The sequence below is a fragment of the Corvus kubaryi genome, unplaced genomic scaffold (assembly GCF_017639235.1).
Source record: "Corvus kubaryi isolate FWS band 111438036 unplaced genomic scaffold, C.kubaryi_AGA036_p1.0 50355, whole genome shotgun sequence".
Classification (NCBI taxonomy): domain Eukaryota; kingdom Metazoa; phylum Chordata; class Aves; order Passeriformes; family Corvidae; genus Corvus; species Corvus kubaryi.
This window is the reverse complement of record NW_024581363.1, coordinates 1-6,482: the sequence shown is the minus strand read 5'-3', so window position 1 is coordinate 6,482 and position 6,482 is coordinate 1. Positions and strand designations below refer to the sequence as shown.

At 62.4% G+C, this 6,482-nt stretch overlaps 1 protein-coding gene across 1 annotated transcript in view; it reads right to left on the bottom strand.

Annotated features, from left to right (window-relative positions):
• Nucleotides 1–5,719, bottom strand: part of LOC121672340 (prolargin-like) — a 10,660-nt gene extending 4,941 nt beyond the window's left edge. The window contains exon 1 of the mRNA XM_042044960.1: nucleotides 5,624–5,719. The gene's annotated coding sequence lies outside the window, so the exon portion shown is untranslated. The remainder of the gene's footprint in view (nucleotides 1–5,623) is intronic.
• Between the last annotated feature and the right edge of the window lie 763 nt (nucleotides 5,720–6,482).

Here is a 6,482-nt window from a genome sequence, read left to right as displayed (position 1 = left end):
CCATGGGATCCCTCTCTCTCATTCACCATTATCCATGGAATTCCTCTCCCTGCCTCACCATTATCCATGGAATTCCTCTGGCTCACCATTATCCATGGGATCCCTCCCTGCCTCACCATTATCCATGGGATCCCTCTCATTCACCATTATCCATTAAATTCCTCTTCCTGGCTCACCATTATCCATGGAATTCCTCTCTCAGGCTCACCAATATCCATGAGATCCCTCTCTCATTCACCGTTATCCCCGGGATCCTCCCCTACCTCACCGTTATCCATGGGGAATGTTGGTTTTGGTTCAATCTGGGGTTTTATTCCGTTTTTCCACCGCCCCTCCCTGGAGAACTCTTCCATCCTCTCTTCCCGAAGGATGGATCAGCCCTCCGGACACCTTGAGGGATTGGGCTTCATTTGGCACTCGAGCCAGCGAATCAGTGATTCCGCAGGAAACTGGCTGCGGAAAAGCGTCGGGAATCCGGCAGCGGTTAACGGGGCAGGAGAGGTGGATGGCCCCAGGAGGAAGAACAGCCCCTGGGATGAAAAGGGCATTCCGAAGTCGGAACACCGGAGGGGTTGGGATCCACAGCTCCCTGTGCTGCCGTCAGAACCCGTCCAGCCCCTCAAGTCCCATTGATTATTTGGGAAGAGACACAGTGGGAGATTGGGAGGGATCAGGCGAGGTCTGTGTGCCCCAAGTCAGGGAGTTTCTCCTGGACATCATCCCTGGTCACCTCTCCCTCTTCTCTGGGTCCTTATCCTCCTGTCCCATCCCTGCTCCTCCCTGGAACAGCAGTTCCTTGATCATCCTGGCCAGATTTTCTGGGAATTCTCCGGCTGCTGCCTTGGAGGATGGAGGGATCCAGCAGAGGAGCTCCCCATGCAGGAGGTGTTTGGATGCTCCCACATTCCCCAGCTGGAGCAGGCCGGGATCGGGGTGGGATTCCTGGGCACAGACCTCGGGGGGCTCTCCAGGCTTTTCCCGGTGGGATTCATCACCCCGGAGGGATCAGAGCTGAGCTGGATGCAGGGCAAGGCAGAGGGAGAGTGGGAAGGGGAGTGGAGACAGAGGAGAGGGAGGAAAATGAGGAAGACCAGAGGAAGAAGGGGAAATGGATGGGAAAGTGCTGCCGGGATGGGAGAAGCCTTCGGTGGTGCCGGAGCTGCTGGTGCCAATTTTAGAGGGAAATCAGGCACTTCCAGCTCTCCCACCCAGCACAGCAGAGTGGGATTCGCTGCCCATCTTCCCTTGCCTGACCATTTCCATCTCTCCCCACATCTGGAGCCCCCAATTTCCATCATCCCTGGAGGGGGAAAAGCCCCCACCCGACCTGGGAACCGCAGGGACGGGGCCGCCCCCACCCCCTGTTGCTTCCCGGCGGGATCTGCATCCCACCCTGGACGGGCCACCCGCTTCCAGGGCCGCCTCTGCCAACCCGGCTCCCTTTGAAGCCATCGCGTGCTTTCCTGAGGCTCCAAGGAATTGACTTTCTCCAGGAAAAGATCCCGTTCTCGCTCCCCCCTGCGGGCCCAGCCTGCTCCTCCGGGCTCCCATCTGGCTCTGGTTAACCCCGCACGCCTCCCGAGCCGGCTGCTTTCCATCAGGGTTCTGGCATCTCGCTGGGGGAAGGGAGGAGCAGGGAAGGAGCCAGCGGAGCCCAAAGCTGCCGGATCCTGATCCTGCGGCAGGTCCTGGTTGGGGATGGACGCGCTCCTGTCCCCGCATTCCGGATTCGGTGTCCGGAGAACGGGAAAATCCGTGACAGGGATGTGTTTGTGCAGTGCCCTTCCTATTCCTCCAGCATCCCATTCCGTCAGCATCCTGCTCCTTTCCCAGCCACAGCACATGGATCTTGCTCCACGTTGTCCCAGAGCTTTCCATGAGGTCCTAGAGATTTCCATGGGGTTTTTCCTCTGCTCCAGAACCTGAATTTTAATCCCCACAAACTCCTGAGGGAGCGGTGGGGGCTGAGGGCTGAGTTTGGCCTGGTGAGGAGGGGAGGAAGCAGCTGGGACATGATATTCCAGCTGGGAGGTGATATCCCAGATGGGAGCTGCTATTCCATCCAGGACACAATATTCCAGCCAGGACACGCTGTGATCCAGGTGTTGGATCCGCTCAGGCCACCCAGCAATGTCCCAGCAGGGCAGGGCACAGGGCAGCGCTGTCACCCCGCTGGCAGCAGGAGCTGCCTGAGCCTGCCCCGTCCCCTCCGCACGAGGATTTGACATCCCAGATGTTCAGGGACTCGGCACAGAGCGGGAGCAGCCACCAGAGCCAGGAATCCCGGCTGGAGAGTGACGGCATCCTGTGGGATTTTGTCGGCACAGATGGGAAGTGGCGGGAGGCGGACGCGGCCCCTTTTATCCACCCCACATCCCCGCGGGGACTGTCCCAGCTCCGTGGCACTGCCACCGCCCTCCTCTGATGCCGGTCCCCAGCCTGCCTGGGGAAAGCAGGACCCACTTCCAAGCAAACTGCAGGAAACCAGTGACATTCCCAAAAAACCAGGGATGCAACGAGCCCGAGGCCACCACAAGCATCACAATCGTCTCCAACCCTCTGGAAGATTCCAAGCCAGCTCTCCCCGGACCTGGAACATTTGGAAGTCTGTTCTCCATCCAGTTGGATTTACTGGCGTGAGTGCCAGGAGCCAAATTCCCAAATCCCACCCCCTGATCCTGCAGGAGCAGCGACCAGAGCCCCAGCACAGCCAACCTCCCCTCCCGAGCTTTGCCGTCGCTCCCGACGGACGGCACAGCTCCGATTCCAGCTGCCCACAAGGAATCCGAGCCACTGGAACAAAGTTAAGTCGTGGAGCAACGCAGGAATTCAGGAAACCGAGGGCCTGGCATGGAAAAAAGGCTCAATTCATGGATAAAACCAGTCCTGACACCTCCCGAGCCGCTGAGCTTGGCCTGGCTGCAAGGCCGAGGCACCCAACAGAAGCCGGGGTTTTTCCCAGAAGGAGGCAGCTGCTTCCTCAGCCATCCCCCTTTACAATGGACAAAACCCCCCCGGCGCAACAGCTGGAAATTCCAGCCCCGAATGCCGCTGGGGTTTGCTTTGCACATAGTTTCTCTTCCCTGCATCCCAGTAACCCCCAGCTCCCAGCAGCGCCGGCTGCCAGCCCCGGGATGGGCGCCAAGGGCAGGGAGAAGCCGCCAGCCCAGGGCGAGAAGGAGCCGTGCAAAGGTCACCGGGGGGGATTTGTCACCATCAGAGGTCCCCGCGCTGCCCCTCGGGTGCTTCCTGCAGCAGTGAGGGGAGCAGGGAGCAGCTGGATCCGGATAGTTGTCCAAGATCTGCTCCCGCGGAGGGATAAAGGGAATTTTAGCCTTGGGAGAGGCAGGAAAAGCCCGGATGGCTGGAGCAGAGCCCCTTTCCAGCTCGTTGTTAGCTCCTCTCACACCGTCCCTCAATTCCCGTCATTCCTGGTGGGGGAAAAGCCCCCTCCCCGCCTGGGAACGGGAGTGTTGGAGGAGAACAAGGAGAGCGAGATAAAAATAACCACAAGGATCCGGCAAAGCTCCTTCCTTGGCTTCCCTCGCGTCCAACACCGCTCGTGGCTCTGCAAGAGCCTGGCCCAACGCAGAGCTCGTTCTCCAGCGGCTCTGGAGCGCTGGGAATCGTGGAAAAGAGAGCGGGCAGCCAGGCTGTCACCCAGGGGTCCCCTGGGAGGCGCAGCCCTGATGCAACAACCCCGCGGTTCTCGCCCTTTCCCAGCCCTTTCCCAGCCCTTTCCCAGCGAGCAGCGGAGCCGGGCTGGAGCCAGGACTTGGTCCCGCCGCATTCCCGCTGGGAAGGCGCTGTGTCCATGCGGGGCTGGGTGACACCCGCCGGGCTCCTGCGTGCCAGGAGCGAGGCCACAGTCCCCGGGATCCTTCCCAAAGGCTCATCCCGCCCTCTGCCCCCTCCTCCGGCAGCAGCGCCCGTGGGAAGGCGGCCCTGGCAGGGAGCACCTTCCCGCTGCCTTCTCCCTGGCAGCAATTCCTCCCCTCCCTGCGTGTCCCGACCCTTCCCAGCGCCGCTCCCGGCTCGGATCCCGCTGCCACACGCAGCGGGAATGGCTGGACAGGGACAAAAGCGAATCCCGGCAGGAGCCGCTGCCAAAGCGCCGCCGGCCCGGGCCCCACACGCGCCCCGCTCCCTCCTCCCACCCCACGCAGCAGCCTCGCCCCACTCCGCTTTTCCCTCAGGGTGGGAAGCGGCTCCGACGCCTCGTTCCCTCCTCTCCAGCCTCTTCCAAGGGCAGAGGAAACCTCCCACGGCTGCGCTTTTATCTCTCCCCGGCTGGAAGCGCTGATCCCTCGCTCCCCCGGGAGCAGCGACAGCATTCCCGCATTCTGGCTGTCCCGGGAAAGGGCGCTGCGCTTCCCGGGTGGCAGCTCTGGGATGCCACGGGGGCCACACGAGGCAGGGCCGGGATCGCGGGATCCCAGGGAAGTTCCCGAGCCCTCACGTGCCGCGCGCTTCGCCCGCAGCGCCGGGGGGATGAATTCCCATGTTTCACTTTGGAGCTGCTTTTCCCTAAACCTCTCCAGCCGGCGGGGAAGGGCAGGTTTGGGATGTGCCTCTTCCAAGCAACAAAAAGCCTTTTCCCAGGATTTCGGCGATCATTTCCCGGTTGTTCCTCCCATCGTCTCCTGCCCGAGCGGGGACAAAGAGCGGGCTCCAAACGGGACCCTCACTTTGGGGGGCGCGGGGAGGGGGCTGCACCTCCCCGCCCACCTGGAGCTGAGCTGGCTCCGGGCAGGAAAAGTGGGATTGAATTCCCTGGGAATGCTCGGTGCGGTGCAGGCAGGAAAGAAGGGCTTTACCAGCTACATTTTGGGCTGAAACGCAGCCCGCTGGAAGTGGCCCTGGAGCTGTCGGGCTGCTCGCTCCCACCTCGCTCCGGTCCTCTCCGAAATTCCCTGTTCCCAGTCCGGTGCGGGGAGACGGGAGCAGCCCCCCAGAGCCCCTTCAAGCCCCGTCCGTCTCCGCAGCCCCTGCCCCAGGCAGGACGAGGTGCCCCGATGTCCCCGGAGGTGACATTCCTGGTGGCATTCCTGGCTCCGGAGGGGTCCTTTCCCCTCTCAGCCTCTCCCTTTCCTTGCTTGTTTTCCCTCCTTCTTCCCAAGGCTGGGGATTGCCCCGGGCATGGCTGGGGCTGTGCAGCTCCCAGGGCTCCCCCAGTTCTGGCCCCCGACGCCCCCAGTTTGGGCTTTGCAGCCCCCCCGACCCTCCCAGTTTGGCTGCTGAGCGAAACGTGCTGAGGTTTGGGGTGTGGGGGAGCACAGGTGGAGTGGGGGACACACAAAGGGTCCCCCCAAAAAGCGCCTGGCAGTGGCCGCAGCGCTGTCACACCTCCGGGACTTCCCTGTGACCCCACAGCCCCCAAAACCCCCCCGTTCTCCACCCCACGCCGAGAGAAACTCCTGCAACCGGGGCAGAGGGAGAGAACAAAGACTCCCGAGCGCTGCAGGACAGAAGAACCAAGAGGAGAGGGGGGGAAAAGAGGGAGAACAGATGTTTTTTGGGATGGAAGGGAGGCTGGAGAGGGCAGGAGCGTGGCGGCGTCCTGGGTGGGAAGCTCAGGCGAGGTGAGAAGAGCCCGGGGGGGAAACACCTGCCCAGAGCTTACCTGTGCGCACCTCTCCCTCCTCCTGCCTCTCTTAATCCCCAGCACAAGTTTCTCTCTGGCTTCTCTCTCCCTCCTCCTCCTCCTCCTCCTCCTCCTCCTCGAGCGAGCCCGGTCGGGGCGCGGGGGTTTTGTTGCTGGGAGCGGTGGGAGCGCGGGGGGCGGAGGGCTGGGAGGGCTGGGAGCACTGGGAGGGCTGGGAGCACTGGGAGGGCTGCGAGCGAGGCACGGTGACAACAATCACGTCTTTCTCTGGCAGCCGAGCACGGCGGGCTCGGCGCACACGCGGCTCTGGCGCTCGGCAACAATTCCTCCCCCTCCTCCTCCTCCTCCTCCTCCTCCTCCTCCCGCTGCTCCTTGTTTCAAAACAAAGCTAATTAATCACTGCAATAAGCCCTGCCCTCGCTTTCCCAGGAGCGGGAGTTGGGGATGGAGTTTTCCAGCGGGTGGCTGTCCCCTGTCACCACCCAGAGGGGCTCCCAGCTGTCCCCACATCCCGATTTCCCCGGCTCCCGGGGCCGCCTGGCAGATGGAAGCTGGAAAATGGGATGCAGGGGTTGGTTTGTTGCCAGCTGTGATGAGCTTTAAGTGAAATCCTGGTGGCGCTTCATGACGACAGGGAGGGTGACACAGTGGTGGCGTGAGAGGAGTGTCCCTGCCCAGGGGGCACCGGGTTTGGCACCCGGGACACGGCCAGGAAAGCTCAGAGGGGACATTTCTGCTCCAGAAGGGACGGGGTTTTGTCCCCCAGGGGCTCAGAAGAACCCGGGACCTGTTGCGTGTTCAGAGCTCTGGGGGACACAACCCTGGGCACTGCTCCCCCACAGCCATCCCGATCCCGGAATCCCTGGGATGTGGGATC